This window comes from Tasmannia lanceolata, unplaced genomic scaffold (genome assembly GCF_043159265.1).
Source record: "Tasmannia lanceolata isolate RefF3 unplaced genomic scaffold, GAP_Taslan_0.1 ptg000015l, whole genome shotgun sequence".
In the NCBI taxonomy this organism is placed as follows: domain Eukaryota; kingdom Viridiplantae; phylum Streptophyta; class Magnoliopsida; order Canellales; family Winteraceae; genus Tasmannia; species Tasmannia lanceolata.
Window position 1 is genome coordinate 12,198,628 of NW_027518692.1, and position 27,369 is coordinate 12,225,996.

Below are 27,369 nucleotides of genomic sequence, written 5' to 3' on the forward strand. Positions count from 1 at the left end.
CCATCGGTTCGACTAAATGTCTAACCGATCGACTCGAGGCCTCCTAACTCTAGAGACACTCACAGGACTCGACACACCATATCAATAAATCAGGACAGACTCCTAACTCTAAAACACCCCAAATATCTAGGACAGACTCCTAACTCTAGGGGAAGATCTTTTTGAAAAGGTTTTTGAAGAGTTTTTTTGTATTTTTTTGAAGGTTTGAAATGTTTATTTTTAAAGGTTTGGCTGGACCTGGGATGTGGATCCCAAGCTGCACTACATACCCTGTTGAAAGGGATCAAGCCAACGTAGTTCGGAACAGATTTCCTAACTACTCTTAAAATACTCAGATTTTTGAGGATTTTTAGTTTTTAGATGTTTTTGAATTTTCAAGTGTTTTTGAGTTTTTGACACAAGAGGACAAATCCTTATCATCATAAGGGTAGGACAGACTCCTGATATCCCGCAAAGGTTGGACAGCATCCTATGCTTTGCGGGGAGAAAGAACAGAATCACAACTCTGCAAGGGTTGGACAACATCCTATACCTTGCAGAAGCGGATAAAAATCACATGACTTGATGAGAGGTTGGACAAAACCCTAACCCCTATGATAATAGGACAGATTCCAGAAACTAAAGGACTGACTCCTATGCTAAGACTGACTCTCTTAGACTAATAACTCTAAGAAGGGGTGCTATCTAAACAAGGCATGTCTTCTTAGAGAAAGGGGAGACAAGGAAAGGTGCTAATGAGACTAGGCAAGTCTCCTAAAAGAGAGGATAAGTAGGGCCGATGAGACAAAGCCTGTCTCCAAAAGGGGTTTGATTTTTCTGAGACACAGCTTGTCTCCTAAAAGAGGTTTGATTTTTCTGAGACACAGCTTGTCTCCTAAAAGAGGTTCTAGATGACTCTTTCATTGCCCATGCAATGAATGGGTTTCTAATATACAAGGGATACACACTTAAAAGACTGGACAAGTCTTTTAAGTAAAGAGGGGAGTGCTACTTGGACTGAGCAAGTCCCCTAATGATGGGCTTAGGATGACTCCTTCATCGCCCTGGAGTTAATAAGGGCAAGGGTTTAAAGGATGTCTAAAAGCTAAGAAACTTCTATTTAAAGAAGGAGAAAGAAAAACAGGGGATTTGTTGAAGACAACCAAAATGGCAGATACAACTTGAATAAAACCAAGAATGGAAAGAATAATACACAGAGGTCACATGATTTTGCTAATAGCTTATATTCTAATTCTATGCCATCAGGATACCTTTAGATCCAATCGAGAAATGCGACCCAAAATGTAAAAAACCTAATTTTGTGCTACCTGTGCAGAGGGAAATTAAGCTTGTAGTTCTGCCTGTGTGGCTGTTATCTCTTGTAAAGGTGGGCTAACAAATGGTTTTCCTCAAAAATTACTAGCAAATCCTTAAAACTATGTATAAGAGCATATGCGAATGCATAATGACAAACATAACCTGAGATTTAACAGTTGTAAAACAGCAATGGGGGATCATATACTCGTGGCTATAAGGCTTGACTTTAATAATATCGTCAACGAATCCAACTAATGACTAGCTAGGTATTTTACATTTATTATAAGAAGGAAAGATTGGAATATAATCACTCATAAGGAACACCAACAGAGGAGCCTGACATCGGCAGTATACATGAGTTTACAAAAGAAATACATTTCTAAAGAAATCCCTTTCTACACTTTAACTGTAAGAAAATTAATAATAATAATAAAATTAATACAAGTTGATTATGTACTTATTAAATCCTGAAAAATATAACTTTCCTGCAAACTAGAAAATATAATTGAACACAATGTCTCTTAATAAGTGCTATATCCAGATCAAAAGATTATTTGAGAAAAACCCCAACATATATATGAAAAAATAATAAAAATCTCACTGGTCATTAACTATAAATATCATAATGTTCAGAATCAAGATGAATTACAGAGCATGGATTAAGAAAATATTAAAATAGATCAAGGTAACTTCAATTCTCCAATTAGCTTAATTCAGAGAGATCAGGATAAGCTACAAAATTCATTCTACAGAGATCGATTCTTGAAATAAATAAAAAATTGAGATAAATCACAGAGCCCAGATTACATGTTTCAATTTTTGCTCAAGATAAAATTACAATAAATCAACAGCAACTAATTTTATACAAAAGGAAATCAATCAAATATAAAATCCTTCATTTTCTTGATCATATTAGGTAATTATCTCTCTACAGCGCTCATTCTAAACAGGAAATACTTAATAAAACACTTACTTGGTTTCTGAAGTTTGCTAGAAAAGAAAATCTCCAGAGAAGATCTCAGCCGTCCTTCTCCTTGTAAGCTCAAAAATTAGGAAAGCTCTTATTCACAAAGGAATAATCAAAATTTTCTTCAGATCTACATTAACAGAGGCTTGATCTGAAGCTTGATAGGATGAAGCGCATAGGGCTACTTCAAGCTTGCTGATTTTTTGGATCTCTTGTTTTGATGTTGAAGAGGATGAGATTCGAGATTGAAAAAGAAATCTAGGTCGGATTTCTTCGTCCAGGAACTCCATTTCTCTGTTGCAAAGTGTGGACCCCGATCCGAGGACGGTGAGGGAACGTGTCCCTACATCCTCTAAGATCTCCACAACGTGAAGGAGAGCTCTACCAAGGAACTCTCGAAACTGTTGCCACCCTCACAGCATAGCATGAGTGGCAATATAAAAAGAAAGAGATACATCCTGATCCGGAGCCAGGGCTCGAAACCAAGATGTAAGCCCAAGGGTCTACTCTCCAATCTTGTTTTGATGATTCTAAACATAATTGATTGTGTTTTTGAATACTAATCAATTTGCTTTGAAGTGTTGTGTTTAAGATAGGATTGATCATTGAAGAAACCAACACACTACATGGTCATGCTTGAAGATGTACCTAACAAGAGTCAAAGGAGCTAAGTGGAGCTCACATCACTCAAGCAAGCATACAAAGATGGAAGATCAATTGAAGACCAAAGCTAAAGAGAAATTGAAGGTTGCATAGGTATCATTGTACATCCCCTCTCTTTAGATTTTCAAGTCAAGGCAAAGTGTTTTCAAAATACTTTTCAAAAAACACTTAAAGAACTTTAAAGGTTTAGTGAATGGTTATGAAGTGGACCAACATGTTGGGACCCTCATAAACATTCCAAAATTATCATAGGAGTTGAGTTCCAAAAGCCAAAAATCAAACAAGCAATAAAATCTCAAAACTGCTGATTTTTTAGGCTTCTCGGAACTCCGAGATTTTTCTCGGAGCTCCGAGCTTGGAACTCTGAGAGTTCCCTCGGAACTCCGAGAAATGGTCCAGTAGCTTCTGGACATTTTCTCGGAACTCCGAGAAATGGTCCAGTAGAAATTTTATTTCTTCTAGCCGTTCTTTCGGAACTCCGAGAACCTCGCGACAGGTGAGAATATAGCCGTTGGGATTTGAATTAATTCTTGGTTTTTGTTATCTACACCCCCAAACGGTCATATTCTACAGAGAGGCTATATATACAACATCTACAGGATTTATTTCCTCTCTCTTGATGATTTGAAAACCTCCTTAAGCATTGAAGAAAACTTGCAACCCATTTTGTGCTTAAGATTTTGTTTTCTCCCCAAACTTGCCTTGCACTTGCAAATTTATTGAGTTGGGATTTTTAGAGCTTTCACTTGCAACCATCATTGAAGAGCAATCAAGGGACTACAAAGTGCATCAAGCTTTCAAGAGAAGCCAAGCTATTCAATCTCTATTTCTTGTAAAGGTGGCTAGGGCATCCTACCTTAATACCCTAGGGAGCACCGCTTAGAACTCGGCGGAGAAGGAGAGTCTTTTGTAAAGGTGTAAGGGCATCCTTATTTAATATCCCTTGGAAGTGTAATCGCCTCGGAGCCGGGCATCGTGGAGGTCTCCAATAGTGGAAATCCTTAAGGACGATCTTAAGAAGAGTGGAGTAGGGCTTTGCCCGAACCACTATATATCGGTGTGTCATCTCTTATTCTTGCACTTTCATTATTGCTTTTTGGTTTGGCATTTCATTGTGTCTTTAATTATATTTGCACTAACCACATATTTAATCAAGTGAAGAAAATTCAAATTAGGGTTCATAATTAATTTTTAAAAGGGCTAATTTAGTGTTAAAATCAATTCACCCCCCCCTCTTGTTTATTTCAATTGGTATCAGAGCCTCGTCTCTAAGCTTTTAAAAATCTAACCGGTCTAGAGTAAAGATTCTAAAATGGCAAACCATCCTCAACACCATGAAGATTACTCAAACACTAGGCCACCCTATTTTGATGGAACAAACTATGGTTTTTGGAAAACTAAAATGAAAATCTTCTTAACCCAAGATTATCAAATGTGGAGAGCCATTAATAATGAATATACATTACCCACAAAAAATCTAAATGATTGGACCGAAGCCGAACAACAAGCTTCAAATTATAATGCCAAAGCCATGAATTCCCTTATTTGTGCTTTGTCTCCAGGAGAATTCAATAGAGTATCTAATTTGAATTCGGCTAAGGAAATTTGGGATACCTTAGAAGTCACCCATGAGGGAACCAACCAAGTCAAAGAATCTAAAATGAACCATCTTTTTCGGCAATATGAACTCTTTCAAATGACACCCGATGAAACAATTGCCGACATGTACACTAGATTCACTAATCTTGTAAATGGACTAAGGGGACTTGGAAAACAATTTTCTAATAGAGATTTAGTGACCAAAATCCTTAGGTCCCCTACCTTTGTCATGAGAATCCAAAACCTCCGCAATCACGGAAGCCAAGGACATTAATACATTAAACCTAGATGAACTAATAGGGTCCTTGATCACCCATGAGATGATTTTCAAAACAAAAGCACCCAAAATTGAAACTAAAATTGAAAAAGGAAAAGGAATTGCTTTTGCTTGTAATGTAGGTGAAAATGAAGATGCAAAGGAAGACATGGAAGATGAAGTTGCCCTCCTAACAAGAAGGATCAAATTCTTGCAAAGGAATATGGGAGGCATGAGAAATAGAAGGACCAATCCTCCATTCAAGAAGAAAGAAGAACTTGGTGATGGATCTTCTCAACCCCGATGCTACGGTTGCAAAAAGCTTGGACACATTCGCCCGGATTGTCCACTCAACAATGAGCCTACTTCAAATAATCGCTTCAAGAGAAGAGAAGGCCTACTTCAAATAATCGCTTCAAGAGAAGAGAATGCAAGAAAGGAATGACCGCCACATGGGATGAGGAAATTGAAAGCGAAGGCGAACAAAACGATGGGGAAGATTGCTTGATAGCAAGAAACGTTTGCTTCATGGCCTCAACAAACAACAACAACGAGGTATGCCTTAAAAGCCATAACAAGAAGAACACATGGTACCTTGATAGTGGAAGTGTGAAATAGAGGGAGTAATAGAAATAGAGAGATCAAGAGGGAAGAGAAAGAGAGAGTGCATGAGAGAGTTAGAGGTAACAAAAGTGAGAGATAGGAGAGAGATCAGAGAGAGGGATGAGAGACAGGTGGAGAAAGAGGGAGAAGAACAAAGGAAGGAAGAAGGAGAACTCACCTTGTAGAAGGGAAGAAGGGGATAGATAGTGACGCCCTAGGGCGTGTTAGAGAAGGGAGGCCGTCGGCTCCTCTTTTCTTCTTTTTCTTCACAATGTTTCAAAACTAGGTTTTCTCCCCTCTTGCTATCTCTTTTATATTGCTTTGTTGGTGAGCCCCTTTGCTAGCTCACTTAAAAGAAAGTGAAAAGACTGTCATACCCCAACTCACAAAGAAGAAGAATTAGTAGCATAAGGGCATTATAGGAAAAACTAGCTAAACAAACGGGTAAGAGGCAAAAGTGGTGTGCGTAAGGGTGGGCCCTAGATGATGTGGACATCCCCCACATCTAGGATAATCCAATAATATCAAATAAGTCCAAATAAGCCAAAATAAATAAGTGCAAACATAATAAAATGGTAATCCAACGGTCGGATTACATCATGTGTTGAAGGATGCTTTGACAAGGCGTAACAATCTTAGAGTACCAGAGGGTAAAAATTAGAAAATCATTATATATTTAAGAAGATCATTTAACAATATCTTCAAATAATAAATTTGCTCAATTATGTAGGCAAGTTTTACTTAGTGGATGTCGGATATCTAAATAGGGTTCGGTCATTATCCCTATATCGTGGTACACGATATCCCAAAGAGGTGTTCAATCATCGATATTCATCGCTAAGGAATGTAGTTAAGTGGATATTTCGTATATTCAAATCTCATTTCATCATATTTAAGGTTCAACCATCCCACCTTTATAAATCACAAATGAAGTTAGCAATGGCATGTGCTTTGCAAAACTAATTAAGGACGAAATGCAGCAGTGATGAATTCCCACCAGATGAGTCACAGAAAAAATACCCCGTAATGTCAACTGATGTGATGATTGTGATTTTAACGAGAGGATTGTAAACTCAGGCTCAACAACTTGAGCAAAGCATTGCAATGCACGATAATATGGCCATTAGGAAGTGACAAGATTCGATGTCATACAATTGGTCATTAAAAATGTTATGTTCCATTGTTTATCTTATTTAAATTTCTTTAATGACGACCTAAATTGTAGTTGTTAGTTTATTATTAATTTTTCGTAATAGGAAAAATTTAAGAGTTGGTTGGAAGAATAGGCAGTTAATATTGGATATTGATGGGGATCTGTGTAGATCAATGTTTCAAAACGCGAATACGGGTCAAAACACGGCCAAAGAAAATCCTAGTCGACTCGGCACAACGCGGTATGAGTACTTAGTTGACGCACCTAAGTGCTTAGTTGGCGTGGTCATAACTCGAGTCAAATGAGTTTTCATTGACTTTATAGGGCAAAATGCGGACTCAAACAAAAAGGTGGCATGGGTAAAAGACAGTCAACTCAAGGGAGTACACGATGATGCGGAGGAGTTTTGAAACTATGGTGTAGATTGTCTTGGTTAGTCGGTAGGAGATTGAACTACATTTGTCCGTGTCCTTTGATGTATTTTTGAAACTATGGTGTAGATTGTCTTGGTTAGTCGGTAGGAGATTGAACTACATTCGTCCGTGTCCTTTGAGGTATTTTGGTGTTATTATTGATGAGATTGCTATATTTTGCAGTATATATTATATATATAAATATACAAGTCATATAACATTTTTTAACATTCAGGTTCTAACAACGTAAAAAAAGTAAAATCCGAGTTTTACCCATTATTTGGACCTATAAATATTCCCTTTATTCAGAAACATTAGCGGAGCCCACAAATGCATACTAGTATAAGTTCTTAAAAAATGTCATGCGCGACTAATGCGGGTCTCATCAGATTCGCAAAAAGTCACTAAAATCTCTCTCGACTAACACCCTTAGTGGCTGATTTCAAACAACACATGAGGGGTTTCAAGGTGTGTCTCATGCCAAAAAAAAAAGCCAGAATCTACCTCTCGTCATTTATTTAAATGTGACTTTGATGTGGAAAGATAAAGAACTACTTCTACGACCCCATTATGTCTATTGGATCAATGAATTGAAGCAAAATTGTTCTAGATAACCGGTTAGCCACTGAAAAGCACCCCAACGGAAAGGATGCAATCTTGAGGCAGCTTTGGTGTAAGCAATGTAGGAGTTTATAAGCAATGAAATGACATTTGTTGGCATAGGCAAGTTTTAAGATTAGCTTGAAAGAGATAATGTTATTCTCACTTTCTTTTTAGAGGCCAATAAGAACCAATATATTATATCCAACCTATTCTGCATTTTCTGATGAGTTATCTTATTACTTTTTTTCTTTTTTTGAATGGATTCTGCTTAGTTATCTGAGCAAATGGAAGTTATTCTGGCCAGGAAAAGTAAAGTTACGATCTCTTATGGAGAGATTAAGAAGATCTCATGCATCCACGGCAATACTTGCTTGAAGGAACTTGACTTCTTATGTGAGAATGTGTTAGTATTTTTAAATCAAAATTAGAGTTGAAAAGTCAAAGATACTTTTCCTTTGTATTTAAAATTTAGAGGGAAGATTCAAATTAAAGTTTCCCTCTCTTATTTAGTAGGCAAAAGTCTTTTGCTTGAATGGGGACTTGAACCCAAGACCTCGATGTGTGTGTGAACATTGTGCTCTCTAAACCAAGGCAAAATAAATAGTCCCACATGGGAGCTTGAGAGAAATTTTCTCATCCATATAAGATGGAGATTTGGAGAAAGGCTTGAGCCTTCAAGGGGCTTTAGAATTTGTTGGGTCTTGGGCTTTTAGAAGAGCACAAGCCCATGAGTAAAAAACACACGCGCGCGCGCCTCGCCGGGCCGTGGTCCGAGGTCCGAGGTCCGGGTTTGGGTTTAAATGAAAAGGTTATTTTTATTGTAAAAAAACCGTTTTGATTTTTACCCTTTGGTTTTGATATGGACACACCACCTTAATTGCAAATAACCATTTAAAATCTCAACGGTCACAAAAATGACTGTTGGGAGGAAAAACGTTACTGGCCTTTAAGGGTGGCTCTCCCCAACAGACACTTTCAGGTCTATAAAAGGGGACGAGACAGATTGTTTTATACACAGATGTTTTTGCACTCAAGATTTTCTGTTTTGCTTCCTCCTTCGTTCCGTTCTTTCTGAGCACAGTTCTATTGGTGATTGTGGGTGGACCAGTCAGCGAGTGCACGTGGACTAGGACCAATTTCGGCTGTTTTATCTTGGAGCGTCGGTTCGCAAATCCCGGTTGCACCGGTAGGGGGCGGATACGATTCTTAAGGAGAGTGACCAATGGCACGACTCAGCCTTATTCTTTTCAATCCGATTTCCAAAGGGTTTTCAACCAAACAGATAAGTTCTATTTTATTTCTGATTTCCAAACAGAAAGAGTTTTTCATTTCAAGTTGCAGATTTTTTGGGTTCGAATATACCATAGATCAGATCCATTCTCTATACAAAATGTTCCAACAGTCTTAAGAATCGTAATAAAACAGATTTGATCTTATGGCTTCTGATAATCCAAACCCAATTTATGTTCTTCCCATCTCTAGTGAGAATTCCAATCCAAATTCTGTCGTTCGAACACATGTTGGGAACAGAATTCTCAATACTGTTCCTGATTTTTTCAAAATCGAACGACTAACTGGTTTGAATTACAAAAGGTGGAAACAACAGATCTTGTTTGCTTTGCAACAAATTGGTGTTGCTTTTGTCCTTACCCAACCAAAACCAAATGAAGAAACTGCTGAATGGGATAATGCAGATTATATCTGCAAAAATTATTTGTTGAATGGTTTGTCAAATGAACTTTATAATATCTATTATTCCTATGAGCATGCTGCTGATCTTTGGAATGCCATAGTAACTAAATATGAATTAGAGGATGCTGGAAATAGGAAATATGTGATAGGAAATTTTTTAGACTTTACTATGGAAGATGGGAAACCTATTTATGCCCAAATAGATAAGTATCAGTTCATTATTGGTGAATTGGCTAAGGAAGGTATGAAATTACCTGATACATTCATGGTTGGTTCTCTCATTGAGAAATTGCCTTTGTCTTGGAAAGATTTTAAAATCGGAATGAAACACAAGACAAAAGAATGGACCTTAGACCAAGTGGTTGTTCGGGTTAAAATTGAAGAGAAAAACAGACTTAAGGATAAACAACTAAAGGCCAAAGAGTACACCTCTAAGGCAAACATTGTTGAAACCAAGAATGATGGATCTAAGAATCTGAAACCGAAGAAGGATAAAAACTTCAAGAAATCTGGACCTAAGAAGAAAGGAGTCTGTTTTGAATGTGGGAAACCCGAACACTACAAGAAGGATTGTCGACACCGAAAGACTGGTTCATCCAGTGCTAAGGTTAATCTAACCGAGGCAGATATGATTGCAGCAGTTGTGACTGAGGTGAACTTGGTGGAAAATCCAAAAGAGTGGGTGCTGGATACAGGTGCTACCAAGCACCTATGTGGAGACCGAAGTTCCTTCTACAACTTCACTACAGTTGATGGAGGAGATCAAGTCTATATGGGCAACTCACAGACCTCGAAAGTCATGGGCAAAGGCAAGGTCCTTCTGAAGTTAACTTCAGGAAAGATACTTGCATTGCAAGAAGTGCTGTATGTGCCGGATATACGGTGGAACCTAGTGTCTGGCGCGCTCCTCAACAAAAATGGACTGAAGCTCACTTTTGAAGCAGACAAGGCGATCCTTAGTAAAAGTAATGTATTTGTAGGAAAGGGCTATAATGCCAATGGTTTGTTTGTACTGAATGTACTTGAAATTATGAATGAAAAACCATCTTCTTCTGCTTACATAGTTGAATCTTTTGATATATGGCATGGTAGACTAGGTCATAGAAGTGCACCTTATATTAAAAGACTTTGCAACTTAGGTTTAATAAATGAAAAGATTGAACCTAGTAAAGAAAAATGTGAAATTTGTGTTGAAGCAAAATTCACTAAGAAACATCACTTTAGTGTTGAAAGAAAAACTGAATTATTAGAGCTAATTCATAGTGATCTAGCTGATTTTAGAAATCTTGAATCTAGAGAAGGTAAAAGGTACTATGTAACATTTATAGATGACTACTCTAGGTACACTAAAGTATACCTTCTTAGATCTAAAAATGAGGCTGAAGAAGCCTTTATCAAATATAAAAATGAAGTGGAAAATCAATTAGATAAAAGAATTAAAAGACTTAGAACAGATAGAGGAACAGAATACTCTATAACTAAGTTCTGTGATGATAATGGTATTATCCATGAAACCACAGTCCCATACCAACCTGAATCAAATGGTATAGCAGAACGGATGAACAAAACCTTAAAGGATATGTTTAATGATATGTTAATAAGTTCTGGTTTACTCTTAAACTTGTGGGGGAAAGCACTTTTGGCGGCGTGTTATATATATAACAGGATACCTCCAAAGAAGAAGGGTCAAATACCACATGATTTATGGCATAACAAGATGCCTAGTTTATCTCACTTAAGAGTTTGGGGTTGCTTGGCTAAGGTTGGAATACCTGAACCTAAGAAAAGAAAATTAGGACCTAAAACTTGTGACTGTGTATTCATAGGATATGCTCAAAATAGTACTGCCTATAGATTTCTGGTTTTGAAATCAATTGAAAATATCCTAGAATATAACACTATAATTGAATCTAGGGATGTTGAGTTCTTTGAACATCACTTCCCTATGAAGAAAGAAATTCCTAAAGAACCTAGTAATGTTTCAAGAAATCAAACTGAAACTGAAAATGAATTGGACTCTGAGTTTCAAGAACTCAGAAGAAGTAAAAGACAAAGGAAAGAAATAAATCTAGGAGATGGGATGTTCACCTATCTAATAGATAAAGATCCTGTAACTTATACTGAAGCTGTAACTTCTCCAGATGCTGTATTCTGGAAAGAAGCTATAAAAAGTGAACTAGACTCCATAATAGAAAATCACACTTGGGAACTAGTGGACCTTCCTCCTTGAACTAAAGCACTAGATAGCAAGTGGATATTTAAAAAGAAGCTAAGACCTGATGGGACAATTGATAAGTTTAAAGCAAGGCTAGTAGCTAAAGGCTGACAGAAGAAGGATATAGACTACTTTGATACTTATTCTCCTGTTGCTAGGTTGTCCACCATTAGGATATTATTAGCTATAGCTTCTATTCATAAATTAGTAATACATCAAATGGATGTAAAAACAGTTTTCTTAAATGGAGATTTAGATGAAGAGATCTACATTAAACAACCTGAAGGATTCATTGTAACTGGACATGAAAACAAAGTTTGAAAATTAATTAAGTCACTGTATGGCTTAAAACAAGCACCTAAACAGTGGAATGACAAATTTGATAGTGTCTTAATTACAAATGGCTATAAGATAAATGAATCTGATAAATGTGTTTATAGTAAGTTTAATGGTGATGAAGGTGTAATTTTGTGTGTATATGTAGATGATATACTGATTATGGGTACTAGTTTGGACATAGTTAAATCTACTAAGAGATTTTTAATGTCAAATTTTGAAACCAAAGATATGGGTGAAGCTGATATAATTCTAGAAATGAAAATCATTAGAAAAGAAAATGAAATAATATTGTCTCAGTCTCACTATGTGGAAAACATTCTTAAGAAGTTTGGACAATATGATAGTTCACCTGCAAAGACACCTTTAGATTGTCAGGTTCACCTAAAGAAAAACAAAGGTGAGTTGATATCCCAAAAGGAATACTCAAGTATTATAGGTTCAGTGTCATATTTAATGAACTGTACTAGACCTGACATTGCACTAGCAGTTGGAAAACTCAGTCAACACACACATAGACCAGGACATGAACACTGGCGGGCTTTGACTAGGTTGTTGAGGTACTTAAAAGGTACAATGAACTTTGGACTGCATTTTAGGGGGTTTTATGCTGTCTTAGAAGGCTATAGTGATGCGAATTGGATCTTTGATTCAAGAGATTCAGTGTCTACCAGTGGATATGTATTCACCCTTGGTGGTGGTGCGATTTCTTGGAAATTGGTTAAACAAACATATAGTGCAAGTTCCACTATGGAAGCAGAATTTATAGCCTTAGCCCTAGCAGGAGCTGAAGCCGAATGGCTCAGGAATTTTATGGCAGATGCCTTTATGGCCAAGGCCAGTTCCCTCGGTGTTTCTACACTGTAACTGCCAAGCTGCTTTAGCCAAGGCCAAAAATAAGACCTATAATGGCAAAAGAAAGCACATTCGCCTGAGGCATAATTTGGTAAAGCAATACTTGAGTGAGGGAAGAATAGCACTCGACTTTGTAAGGTCGGAGAGGAATCTGGCAGATCCTCTGACAAAGCCACAGATAAACAAGGTGGTTTATGAGGCATCGCAAGGAATGGGGTTAAAGCTCGTAGCATGAACCATTAGTGATGGACACCCAACCAATGTGAAAGGAGATCCCTGGAATTTGGTTCAATGGGTACTAACAAGTCACCGGATGGTTTGTTAACACTATCACCCCTACTCCTAGATGCAAAATGTTGGAAGATAGTGTTCACTGCAAATGAGAAAGGATGAGTTATAGGCTCTTAATCAGTTCATAACCTATATTGGGTGGTATGTTACTTGCAGTGCATACTGGATGACTGACCTAAGTGAATGTGGAAGTAAGGCCGCCTCCTATGAGAATTTGACGAGTAATTCTCTAGAACATTCATGAGAACCAAGAGGGGAACAAGGCCAAAATATTCCAAAACTGTGATTGAATCACCAAGGAATCGATGGTAGACAGGTTAGTCGGTTACACCTACGAGGAAAGGTTGAAGGAGTCTAACTCTACCCGTACTCGGTAACGTAATCTGTTTATACTAAATATCGGTTGAAGTCCAAAAGACACCGGTATGAATCCGCTCTATTATTCTAATATGGTCAGAAACTTCCGTTTTCAAAACTGTAACTATATTTTGCATCTTGTGGGGGATTGTTAGTATTTTTAAATCAAAATTAGAGTTCAAAAGTCAAAGATACTTTTCCTTTGTATTTAAAATTTAGAGGGAAGATTCAAATTAAAGTTTCCCTCTCTTATTTAGTAGGCAAAAGTCTTTTGCTTGAATGGGGACTTGAACCCAAGACCTCGATGTGTGTGTGAACATTGTGCTCTCTAAACCAAGGCAAAATAAATAGTCCCACATGGGAGCTTGAGAGAAATTTTCTCATCCATATAAGATGAAGATTTGGAGAAAGGCTTGAGCCTTCAAGGGGCTTTAGAATTTGTTGGGTCTTGGGCTTTTAGAAGAGCACAAGCCCATGAGTAAAAAACACACTCGCGCGCGCCTCGCCTCGCCGGGTTGGGCCGTGGCCCGTGGCCCGTGGTCCGAGTTTGGGTTTGGGTTTGGGTTTAAATGAAAAGGTTATTTTTATTGCAAAAAAACCGTTTTGATTTTTACCCTTCGGTTTTGATATGGACACACCACCTTAATTGCAAATAACCGTTTAAAATCTCAACGGTCACAAAAATGACTGTTGGGAGGGAAAACGTTACTGGCCTTTAAGGGTATGTCTTAATGGTGGCTCTCCCCAACAGACACTTTCAGGTCTATAAAAGGGGACGAGACAGATTGTTTTATACACAGAAAAAATACACAGACGTTTTTGCACTCAAGGTTTTCTGTTCTGCTTCCTCCTTCGTTCCGTTCTTTCTGAGCACAGTTCTATTGGTGATTCTGGGTGAACCAGTCAGCGAGTGCACGTGGACTAGGGCCAATTTCGGCTGTTTTATCTTGGAGCGTCGGTTCGCAAATCCCGGTTGCACCGGTAGGGGGCGGATACGATTCTTAAGGAAAGTGACCAGTGGCACGACTCAGCCTTATTCTTTTCAATCCGATTTCCAAAGGGTTTTCAACCAAACAGATAAGTTCTATTTTATTTCTAATTTCCAAACAGAAAGAGTTTTTCATTTCAAGTTGTAGATTTTTTGGGTTCGAATAAACCATAGATCAGATCCATTCTCTATACAAAATGTTCCAACAGAATGAGAACAAATCGATCATATTCTTAGTGCTTAACGGGCATGTCATGCATTAATAGTTGCAGCTTCATCTTCTAATTTAGGAAGGTGTTCGGTCGATATACTTTTATTTACTTTTAAACATATTTTATCTATGTATACATGATTTGAACATGTCTTATGGAGACATTTTGATGTGTTTGACATGAAATTTGAACCTGCTCTATGGTGTGAGCATGGGTTTTATTTTATGCAGATTGTGTGTATAGCATTTTATATTATGAGAGATAAGCCCTACGGTTTCCACCTCCCAACGGATGAACCGAGAAACCTACTTTTATCATTCGGAAAAAAAAAAAGCATTTTATATTATGATGGCATGGTTTACATACCTTTATTATTGACTACTGTCTAGATATTCGTCCAAAAAATTTGTCTCTAGAAAACTCCCATCTTGCTTATTCAATGTTAGATTATTTATTAATTTTTGTTAATATATTTATTTTATGAAAATGCTATCTAACATCAACCAAACAGTAGATTTTTTTTTTATTTTTTTTTTGAAAATTTAAAACACTTTCACTTCCAATAATCTAGCAATTTACCAAACAGTAGAATTTAAAATTTCAAAAAAATTTGAATGATAAGAACCAAGCACTAGAAAGGAATCCATTAAAAATTTTCCAGGAAAGTTTTATTTTCTATGAAAAAATTTCTGGACATCCGAACATGCCCATATGGAAATACATGAGGAAGAAGAAAGAGCGAATGATTATAAGGATCTAAATGAGAGGGAAGAAGAACGAGGGAAAGAGAATTTGGAACCCATGTGAGGTCATAGTTGCTCAGCATGATATCTTGCTGACATCCCTTGGCAAAAAAAAAAATAAGGACTTGACTGTTATTTACATTTTTATTTTTTAGAATCGAGAATCCTTTTCCTGATCTAAATAGAATATCTGATAGGTTTTCTAATAGGGGGAGATGATTTTTTTCACCCCCTGTAGGAATGATGCGCCCCCCTTTTAAGTTGATTTGACGTCAAAAAGCGTTAAAGTTGCTCAAAATCACGTTAAAAGGGGGCGCATAATCCTATGGGGGGTGAAAAAATCATCTCTCCTTCTAAAAACCTAAATTTGTGTTGACCCCACAGCTTGTAACACCCAGCAATTTGGAATAACTCCAATTAAGGAAGAAATGTTTGCAGGAAATAGGGAGTTTGGCCGAGCCTAGATGTGGGTAGAATTTAGAAGCTCTAAAATAGGAGCTATAAGACTTTTCAAAGTGTTTTTCTGAGTAGGATGATCAGATGGGTTTTCCAAAAACCCAATTTTGTGTTGACCACACAGCTTGTACAACCGGCAATTTGGAAAATTGGAATGACTCTAATTAGGGAACAAATTTTTGCAAGAAATAAAGAGTTTGAGTGAGCTTAGATGTGAGTAGAATTTAGAAGCTCTAAATAAGGAGTTAATAAGACTTTTCAAAGTGTGAGTTAATAAGACTTTTCAAAGTGTATTTCCGAATAGGATGATCTGATGGGTTTTCCAAAAACGCAATTTTGTGTTGACCATACAGCTTGTAACACTCAGCAATGTGGAATAACTCCAATTAAGGAAGAAATTTTTGCTTGTAACACCCAGCAATTTCGAATAACTCCAATTAAGGAAGAAATGTTTGCAGGAAATTGGGAGTTTGAGTGAGTCTCAATGTGGGTAGAAATTATATGAGTTATAAGACTTTTCAAAGAGTTTTTAGTAAGGAATAAGTGTCAATTTCTTTGTTTAGGAAAATCTAAAAATAGTAGAAACATTTTAATACAAGTATAAGCAAAATTACAGTTGAATTATTCACGTAATTTTTTTGAGTGTTTGAATTATTCTTGGAATTAGAATAAAATTAGAAGCTATTGTAGACAATTGCACATAATTACATAAATATGCCTGATCCATGTAAAGTGTAGTTCACGGTTTACCTGTCTGTAATAGAAAATACATTTGTTTCTAACTTCTATTCCCCTCTAACTAGTTGTTGTTAATGGGTGAAGATTCATCCTCTCATTCACTGCCGATTTGAGAGGTCTTCTAGAACTAGAATTCAGTTTTAGTAGTAGAACTTGCAGGTCAGCTCCCTACTCAATGTAGGGACTAGGGAGCTGCATCACACAAGGCCCCTTGTACAGTTTTAAATTTCTACAACTGGTATCACATCATTCACTGCCATGAACACAGAGTCCTATCCAAAAGGCCCCTTGTAGCTTCATACATTTTTTGATTAATACCCATTATGTCCCCCATGTCCTCCTCTTGGATTTAGATTTTAGACGAAGAACCCCCACATGGCAAGTTCATGTCATCAAAAATCTACAGTTTATGGGACAATAAGCATGAAAGGTTCAGAAATATTCTGTTCATTCAAACTCAAAAGTAACCGAAATCAAAATTTATTTACAAAATTGAAAGAGAAATGTACCAACAATACACGATTAAGTGGTAGCTTATAATATGCTCCAAGCGGTCCAGCCTACAATCAGTGCAGCCAAAATAAATGAATAAATATAGTGTCATTTTCCAATTAAAAAAAAAATCATAGAACTATATTGAAAGCAAATAACTATTGTAGAATACATCCAACACTTTTATCCATTAAGCTTCTTGTTGTAGAACTTAGCATGCACACAAATGAATTAAAATATATTTCAAAAAAAACAAATGAATTAAAATGTTGTTAATCAATCCTCTCTATCAAGTCTTCAAGTCAAGAACTTGGCAACTTCAACCAATAAACAGAAGGTATCATATATTTGATAGCTGAGCATGGGAACATTTGGAATATCTTCAGTACATTGACTGTGGAAGGTGACTCACTTGATGTTATTTAATGGGCAATAATAATTGGTTCCAGTTCCACTTCATTGAGGCTTGCCAGTAAAGAGGAAGAGATGCAAGATTTTTCATCTCTTTTAAGCATGTTTCTAAAGGTGCAGATGAAGTTATGAATTTTCTCTTTTTCTGGAACAAATATCAGAAATGTTTTATTCAACAAAAAAGGAGTCCAAGGAAAAAATGACCAAGGTGGTCGTAAGGAACTACCAGAGAACAGCCAAAATCCCTCTTGGTAGTAACTGGTAAAGACACGGGGGTGACAACACCGCTCAGGCTAGCCCATCCGCTTCACTATTGGCATCCTAACGTGCCAAAAGGATTACTGAAAGTCCCCCTCTCAATCCTGAGTCTCATCCACCAGATATGCAAACCTACAAGGGTGAGAGTCACTCCTGAGCATCTATCAAATCACATTCAGGGAGTCCAAAGTCTACGAAAAGAGTAGCTTGAACACTCACATCGGCAATCCTGATGCCTTGAAGGACCTCTCTTAACTCAACTTCATTAGAAACCCCAATCGATATGGAGAAAGCCCATTTGATGCTACCCCTCTCGTCCCTAAGGAGACCTCCAACCCCGTTCGTCCTCAAATTGCCAAAACTCAAGCCATCAAAATTTAGCTTATAGATCCCAAGGTAAAGAGGAGTCCAACTAGGATGAGGAGTATCCACCCGCTCCCCAATCCCCATTAATACAAATCTCACTCCACCAGCGCCATAGATCTGAGCTAGAGATAAATTTGAAACAAGGGAAAGACTTTGCCCAAAAAATACGGAGCGATATATCTGCGTGAAGGCGAATAACAGGCTTTTAACGGAGACATGTGAGACTCAATCATTGCTTTCTTTTGATATCACCCAAATAGTTGTGAACAAAACAATCTTCCAAATAAATACACATGTTAAATGAGAAGGAAGGGACATCAATGCCACATGAGCAGATAAGCAATAATTATGTCAGAAACACGTTAGGGACTCTCCTTGAATTTCAATGCAATATTGGCAACCAAATGAGAAATCGGCTTTACTTTTCTATCAAAATTCCAATCGTTGTCGAGAGTTTGTGCAACCAAACACTGCCTATTTGATTGTGTAATATGGGAATGTTATTAAAGATCTGGCACAATGTCCCAGCCATAAGATGCAAAGGCCAAAGTTGTCCCCTGAATATTTGCTTAATCTAAAGAATCTGCAGGATGCACTATGAACTGTGATGCTTGTTGTCTCATTTCTCCTTTCCTCATACACATGCAGAATACTGCTTAAGTAAAGTTAGTTCTCTTTCACGATCTTCTTAAAATGTATCAAACTTGTTACTATATGTTTTCTTGCTCCGAGGACTTACATGATGGATCTAAATATTTGAATGAACATGTAGGGCATCATAATCTTTTCCACCATTAGGCATTAAATGTGTATATTTTCTTTGTGCTTTTGTGAGATACACGTCTTCTATGGCCTCTGGATTTCTGAATTATAATAACATTGAATCGTACAACTGCAGAAAAACTTGGCATATCGTTGATCCAATAACTGTATTTTTTTTTTCTCAAAATTTTTTGGGCAGCATGTCATATTTTATCGAGTGTCGATGTTTGATTCATGTTGCCCTTGATTCTTAAACGTGGAAATTATCTCCTCTGGGGTGCATTTTTTTTGTTCTCTTCTGATGTCATTCATTTATAAGTACATGATGAATCCTTCATGCATTACCTTCCTGTCTTCGTCTTCTTTTTTCAGATCTCCGGTCTGCTTCTTGATGAAAGCCAGGTGAGGTGTATTGTGGATGAAATAAAGCAGGTGATAACTGCTAGATCCACTAGAAAAAGAGAAAGAGCAGAGAGGGCCAAAGCAGAGGACTTCGATGCTGAGGAAGGGGAATTACTGAAAGAAGAAAACGAGCAAGAAGAAGGAGTTTTTGACCAAGTCTGTCTTAAAAATGCTCAAACTTCTCTTTTTTTTTGGTGCTTGTTGAATTGTTTTATATCGTAGTTGATTTCACAAGCCAAAAACTTGAGTCTGTTTTCAGTCTCCTGAATGTTTTTGGATTACAGGTTGGTGATTGCTTGGGTACTTTGATCAAAACGTTCAAAGCTTCATTCTTGCCTTTCTTTGATGAACTTTCATCATATATAACGCCTATGTGGGTAGGTTGTCTTGATAATGAATAAATATTACTCTTACGTTGTGTGCTGGAAAGTAGACTGTTTTAGGTTCTTCTAGAGAATTGGGACATGTCTGTTCTATGCATTTTCTGAGACCATTGTCAGCTCACAATTGCAGTTGTTATTACTAAGGTAGAGGATAATGTAAGTTGAACTATTAACCCCTTGGGGGTGCTTCTGCTCTGGTTGGTAATGCATTCAAACTAATATTGCTTAATTATTCTATTTCTTTTTATCGACTAATGAACTTGAATATGCTGCAACAATAAGCATAAAAAAATTGTGAAACCCAGGGAAAGCTTTGTAGAATACTTAATCTGTTAAGACACGGGCTAGGAATGTTTCTCCATCTGTCATTGAAAAAAGATGACTGTTTTTTTGGTTATTCTACTACGTTGTTACTTCCAGCTGCTCCATTGCATAGGTGGGTGGTTTGAATGATTTCTTGTAAGAATAGTGCTGTCCTATACTCCTATGATACACTGTTGGTGCAAATAAGTAATACACCACTTTTGGGATGTATAACAAAGCAGAAAACACGTAGAAGGCCTTGTTTCTTGTTTCTTTAGAAACCTGCATTATATATATTTGAATGGTAGCCAATTTCATTGATAAAAACAAGACCGAGATGGTCAATACAGAAAAAGATAAGAGAACATAAAGCGAAAAAAACAGAAAAGAAAATAGGAACAATGACCACAGATGGCTCATGGGGAAAGGGAATCAAACAACGCTAGAGCTTGGTTGGAGACACCCTCCCTAGTGAGGCGATAGGCCACCTCATTGTTTCCACTAAATCAGATTATTATCTTCTTTGTCCAAAAAAAAAGGGGGTTCTGTGGTATCAATTCTGCATTTTCTTATGCTCTTCTACCAAATAATATATCTTTAAATTTAGGTAACAAATGGAGTTCACTCCGTTTAAGTGACAGGACAATGTTTCCTACTGAAAAGGCACCTGGTATTTTCTTTGGAAATGGCCGGAGTCTGAAAAAAGTCCATGACTGACTGACTAGTTAAATAAAGAAAAAAAAGTACTGTGTCACGGAGTTGATTTGCATCTAGGACTACTTGGAGGTGAGAAGTGCTGGGGCCACAAGTCACAACCTTTGTTTTTTTAAATAAACAATAAAAATCAAATCAACTTAGAGAATCTACAAACAAATTATAGGAAACAAGGATGAAAAGTTATTATCTGGAGATCAATTATATCATTCTATATTTTTTTTTGAATGGCTATCATTCTATTAAATTTCAAATATCTAAAATCATTCAGTGGTATTTTACTGTCATTTTTGCATCTGATTCCTTGTGGGATATTCCTTGACAACAAACAACGTGATGGTGTGTACTTGTTTCTATGCTGATGTGTTTCATTTGGAATGGAACCACTAGAACTCTCATGTCTTTATGGGGAAATCCTCTTCAATATTGAAGTGATCAGAGGTGTCATTATGGAGTTCAATAATTGAGCCATCCTCTGTCCTGCTTCATCTTTTTTTCCCTCTTCTTGAAAAATTTCTCCTTTGTCCAGCTTCATCAACATATCAAGATCTCAGTTAGGGTTGGATTGTATAGGGCATTTAAACCCCCACTGCCAATTGAAACTAAACTTAAATGACATGTAAACTAAGTTGTAAATATCATTTCGTTTCGGCTGAAACGGACCGAAATTTTGGTTTCAGTCTGGAATCTGGAACGGATTTCGTTTCGTTCCAGATTTCGGTCCATTTCGGTCGAAACGGGCGAAACAAGGTGTTTCGCCCGAAAAGCCTGAAAATGCGGAAAAGTTTGAAGCAATTACTATGTTTGCCATTAAAGCCGTTGCGGGGTGTTTTTTGACGATTCTACCCTCATTTTATGACCGTTTTATAGCTGTTGGAAGGGTATTTCCATCTTTTCACATCCACAAGCCTATATATATATATATATATATATAACCATTGTTTTTCCACACTCACCTCTTTCACCCTTTTCTTACAAACTTCATCTACACACTTTCCCACAACTAAGATCTACTCTAATCTTCTTCTAAGCTCTTCAAGCTTCTCTAATCTTCTTCTAATTTCACTTTTACACTCTTTCCCACCATCTAAGATCAAGATGTCTTTTTTACATATTTGGTTCATTTAATTATTTCTTATTATTTTCTAACATTTTCTGATTTTTTGGATTTTTTCCATATTTTTAACTATTTTAAAAAAAAAATTCCCTCCGGAAAGCGTAACGAAAAGTTTCGACCGAAACGCGGAACAAAATGGCCGAAACACCGAAGTGTACAGTTTCGGTCGCCAAAACGAAACGGCGAACGAAATGGATTTGACAACTTGGCATGTAAACCTTCCCTCTAACCACCGTGACAAGTATATCCAAGATTTCGAAAATTTCCCGGTATTTTTTTTTCAGAAAAGGACATGTCTTGGCATTTCTCAATATAATCCCATTTTTGCATAATTACCATACCTTACATGTTTATTTTGTTGTTTTATTTATTTTTGCCTCTTTTACAATTTTGTTGTTTGCGCGAGATCTATGATATCTCAATGAGACATTCAAAGTTTGGAAATCTTATGAGAGAAGCTTGAGAACAATATTTTTCATTATCTCCATGACCTAACCATTGCTTTTGGAAAGGGAATAAGTGTTCTCCATTTTATATATCCAAAGTACTTCAGCATTTGCCAATCCAATAGGAATTCTACAACAATTAGCAATAGTTCCTTTCCCTATGGACTGGTGCCACGCCTATTTCAATATTTTCCCCTAGTTGAAAAGTTTGGATTGAAGGAAGCTATTTTATATAACAATATTTTCTTGTTATATAAAATTATGTTTTACCTTCATATAGACGTGTAAGATGTGTACGCAATTTGATTTCCAAAGACACGTTATGCTGCTGTGGGACAGATATACTTTCCTGCTTACATAAGAGAAGCAACAATTTAATGTTAAAACTTAAATGAATGCATGAATCATTTTCTTATCCACTGAATAATGTTCATGTGTTATTCTGGTCATTACTTTGTCAACCTTTGGATATGCAATACTGTCAACTTTACGTCTTGAGTACATTTTCTTTTTAAGCAGCGGCAGGGAATGTTTATGTTTTGGTCTGACTTATATTGGTTTTAATTATCAGGGCAAGGATAAAACAGCTGAAGAGAGAAGGGTTGCCATTTGTATTTTTGATGATGTTGCAGAACAATGCCGAGAATCAGCTCTTAAGTAAGCCAGTTCCCTTTTAGTATATAACTGAAAATATGAATTCTGATTTATTAGCATATCTTAAATGTGTCTATTTTTTCATCATTCAACAGGTATTATGATACATATCTTCCATTTTTATTGGAGGCATGCAATGATGAAAACCCTGATGTTCGACAGGCTCGTCCTTTAGACCATGGCCTTCACTTTTGTCCAAATTTCTTTTTGGATATTTTTATGGATCATATTTGAACTAACTTTTATATTCAGGCTGCTGTTTATGGAATTGGAGTTTGTGCAGAGTTTGGTGGGTCTGTGATTAGGCCTCTTGTTAGAGGTATCTTGCTTATTCTATGTGTGTACCTTCAATAATAGTCTGCTTTCAATACTTTTTTTTTTTTTTTAATAGTAACAGAATTCATTAAAAGAAGATTGAGAAGGTCCCCCTTCAGTACAAAGACACACATACAAACCAATAGAGGCTATTACACCCCACCCATATTCAGTTAGGGCGGAAGGAAATCAAAAAGCTCTAAAACCTGCCTAGAAACCCCATCTTTTGCCAATTTATCTGCCATTGCATTAGCAGATCTTCTCACATGTTGATATAAAACCGAACGCCCTTCTGAACGATCTTTTATCTCATCAAAGTAATGTAGAAATCTCCACGGAGGATTCAGAGATCCCCTGAGCCATCTTATAACATTAAGCGAATCTCCCTCTACAATGCAACTGCCTAAATGTGCCCTTTCTATGGTCAAAATGCCTTGGTGAACTGCTCTTACCTCTGCTTCATGCGAATCTGCTATTCCAATTGGACCAGAGAAAGCTTTAACAACATCGCCGGCGCAGTCTCTCAGGACACCACCGATCCCAGCAGGGCCAGGATTACCTAAACTGGATCCATCGAAGTTTAACTTTACTAGCTCCTCAGGGGGAGGGCTCCAGACCTGAGAAGTAACAGTAATATTCTCTTTACTATTGCATACGATTCTCCAACCCTCCCACAGATCGAAAGCCGAAATAAATTGAAAAAGCGGAAGAGCCCGAGCCCAAGAGATAGTTAAGGAGATGGCCTTGATGAATAGAAAATAAGAGGATTTAGCTTTACCTTCGAATACTCTATTATTCATTTCAATCCATAGCACCCACAATATGGCCAACAAGGAAAGCCACCATAAGGTTTTTCTTTTTTTTCTCCATGGATTACATGGCCATCCTTCAAATAATTCTTTAAGAGAGGAAGGGAAAACCCAGTTCATTCCAAACCTGTCTAACATCCTTCCCCATACCTCACGAGCGACTTTGCAGTGGATGAAGATATGATCTACCGACTCCCCTGATGTAAGACATAATGCACAATGATCGATAATCAGCATATTCCTTTTTCTCAGAAAATCCACCATTTGGATCTTATTGTCTATCGCGGTCCAGCCAAAGAAACAAACTCTTGGAGGTGCCTTTATTTTCCACACCCTTTCTGCAAATGGACTTTTCGCGAAAGGAATCAAGCTATTATAAAAAGACTTGACTAAAAAGCAACCTGTAGAATCGAACACCCAAAGTCGTTTATCCACTCCTGACACACTGATGTAATTCTGTTCAAGGACCTGAAATAGATTAAGCACCGAAGCCATTTCTCTATCAAAAGAAATTCCTCCTGAAAAGAGGTTTCCATATCACTTTTCCATCTATTCTCTCATAACAATCTTTCACTAATGCTGATTTATCCTGAGCAACTGAAAATAGATCAGGGAACAAATTTTTCAAGGGGGCGCTCGAGCACCAATGCATGGTCCAAAAAGAAATCATTTCTCCAGAGTACACTCTATATCTAACACCTTGATCAAAACTAGAATTTTGACATAGAATATCCCTCCACATTGCCACTCCTGGTTTGCTCAATCTATTTAAAGAAATCCAATTACCTGGAGCAACGCCATATTTCCCTGATATCACTTCAGCCCAGAGTCTCTCTTTCTCCTCACCGAACCTCCACAGCCATTTACCCATTAAGGCATAATTAACTTGTTTGATCCGTCTAATACCGAGACCTCCTCCTTGAACTGGTTTGCAAATATTTTCCCAACTTACTAAAGCCATAGATCTCTTCTGCTCAGATCCCCCCCACAGAAATCTTCTTTGAATCTGTTTAATGCGCTTACCTACATACACAGGACATTTAAATAAAGATAACTGGTAAATGGGGATATTGGACAAAACGGCCTTAATCAAGGTTACTCTTCCTCCTTTTGAGACCAGATTCCTTTTCCATGTATCAAGTCTTCTTTCAATTCTTTCCACAATGGGATCCCAAGCACTTTTGTGAGGACGACCCATCCCCAAAGGCAGTCCTAAATAAGAAGAAGGCAGACTTTCCAGAGGACAACCCATTATATTTGCTAGTCTAGAGGCATCTGCCTCATCGATATTCAGAGCATACAATCTGGATTTTGAGAAGTTGGATCTGAGACCTGTTACTATTTCATAACAACGAAGGATTGCCTTAAGATTGAGAATCTTTGAGACCTGGGGGGAACTAAAGAGTAAAATATCGTCCGCAAATTGTAAATGCGACACCTCAATCCCATTCTGGCTGCATTTTACCCCTGAGATGAGACCCTCCAAACGTCCTTTCATCATCAGCACACTTAAAGCTTCAGCTACTATCACAAAGAGAAAGGGAGATAAAGGATCCCCTTGGCGAAGGCCTCGCGAGGATTTGAAAAAACCTTTTGGAGATCCATTAATAAGAATGGAAAACTAGGCCGAAGATAAACAACATCTAATCCAACCCCGCCACTTTTCCCCGAAACCCATCCTTCCAAGGAAATAATCTAAACCGAGCCAATCCACTCTATCATATGCTTTTTCCATGTCCAGCTTGCAAATAACACCTTCCTCACCTGATTTTGCCATCCAATCCACCATTTCATTTGCCACCAGCGAGCAGTCCAAAATTTGTCTCTGGCTAACAAAGGCACACTGATTCTCGGAAATGATACTAGGAAGGACGAGCTTTATTCTATCCGCCAATACTTTTGACAAAACCTTATAAAGACAACCCACCAAACTAATAGGCCTGAAATCAGATACTTTCACTGCGCCTTTAACTTTTGGCACGAGAGCAATAAAGGTGGCGCCAGTTCCTCTGTCCAGCTCCATGCCGTCATAAAATTCTCGAAAAAATGACATTATATCACTCTTCACACTTTCCCAACAAACCTGGAAGAAGGCAAGACAGAAACCATCCGGCCCCGGAGCTTTGTCCCGATTCATCGAGAAAACGCCTTTCGCCACCTCCTCTTCCGAGAAAGGGCATTCCAACGTCAGCTTGTAATTCTCATCCAGAGATTTAAAAACTACTTCGTCAAGCCCAGGCTTGACAATATTTTCCGAAGAATATAACAATCTAAAGTAGTCCACAATTTCCTTGGTAATCACCTCTTTACTACGAGATAAGGATCCATTTACCTCCAGTGCCTCAATTCTATTGTTCCGTCTTCTTGCACTTGCCATGCTATGGAAGTAAGCAGTGCTTTTATCACCTTCTTTTAGCCAATTTACTCTAGACTTCTGCCTCCACGATATTTCTTCCTGAAGTAAAATAGCTTTGTGTTCCTCCTTGACTTTTCCAAGATCGAGCAAATCCTCCTCTGTAGCTAAACTTTCCTCAGCGGCCCGAGAAAGGTTCCTGATTCGATTATGTAACCATAGTTTCCTCTCGGAGATTGCTCCTAACCTGAGGGAATTCCACACTTTGAGTCTCTTTTTGACAAATCTGAGTTTCTCCCCTATAATAAAATCCGCCGCCCCTTCAACTTTGTATGATGTCCACCATCCCCCCAACATCTCGTCCACTTTCGGAATTTCTAACCAGGCTAAATTGAATCGGAAAGGGGGAGGCCCCCACGAGTCCAATCTTGGATCCAACAAAAGCGGGCAGTGATCAGACACTGAATGCACTAGCGCCTTTTGACACACTTCCGGGAAAAGGGAAATCCATCCATGGCAAAACAAAAAATGATCTAATCTACTTTTACTGAGATTTCTTGACCAAGAGAATTTAGCCCCCTGCATCGGAATATCAATCAATTCATTCTCAGCAGTAAAATCTGAGAAATCAATCATATTCGGAGAAGATCTTCTACACCCCAGTCTTTCTTCGACGCTCCTGATTTCATTAAAATCTCCCCCCATACACCAAGGATTAACCCATTTACTTCTAATCAGAGTAAGTTCCTCCCACAGCTGAGGCTTCTTCATCCTATCTGTTGGCCCATAAATTCCTGAGAAGGTAACCGTAATCGCTTCTCCCACCTTTCTGAGTACTACAGAAACGAAAAACTGGCCTAACCAATACTCTTGAATCTCCCATTTTGATTGATCCCACATAACTAAAATGCCTCCTGCAGCTCCAACAGCGTCCAGAGATACGGACTCCCAATTCTCATTACCTCCTAAACTCTTGACGATAGATCTGTTAATCGCCCCCAGCTTTGTCTCTTGGATACAAACTAAAACCGGCTTATTAATTTTTACTATTTCTTTAACCTGAGCCTTTTTTTCTAAAGACCCCAAACCGTTAACATTCCATGATATTATCTTCATGGAAGACCATTCGACCTCGTAGCACTTCCCCT

General features: G+C 37.6%; 1 long non-coding RNA gene across 1 annotated transcript; it reads left to right on the top strand.

The window, feature by feature from the left end:
- Positions 1-19,271: 19,271 nt before the first annotated feature.
- On the top strand, positions 19,272-22,949 carry LOC143893067 (uncharacterized). The gene is made up of 4 exons (XR_013255704.1): positions 19,272-19,283; positions 19,412-19,504; positions 22,662-22,747; positions 22,840-22,949. It is a non-coding gene; the product is annotated as an uncharacterized LOC143893067 (long non-coding RNA).
- Positions 22,950-27,369: the final 4,420 nt, after the last annotated feature.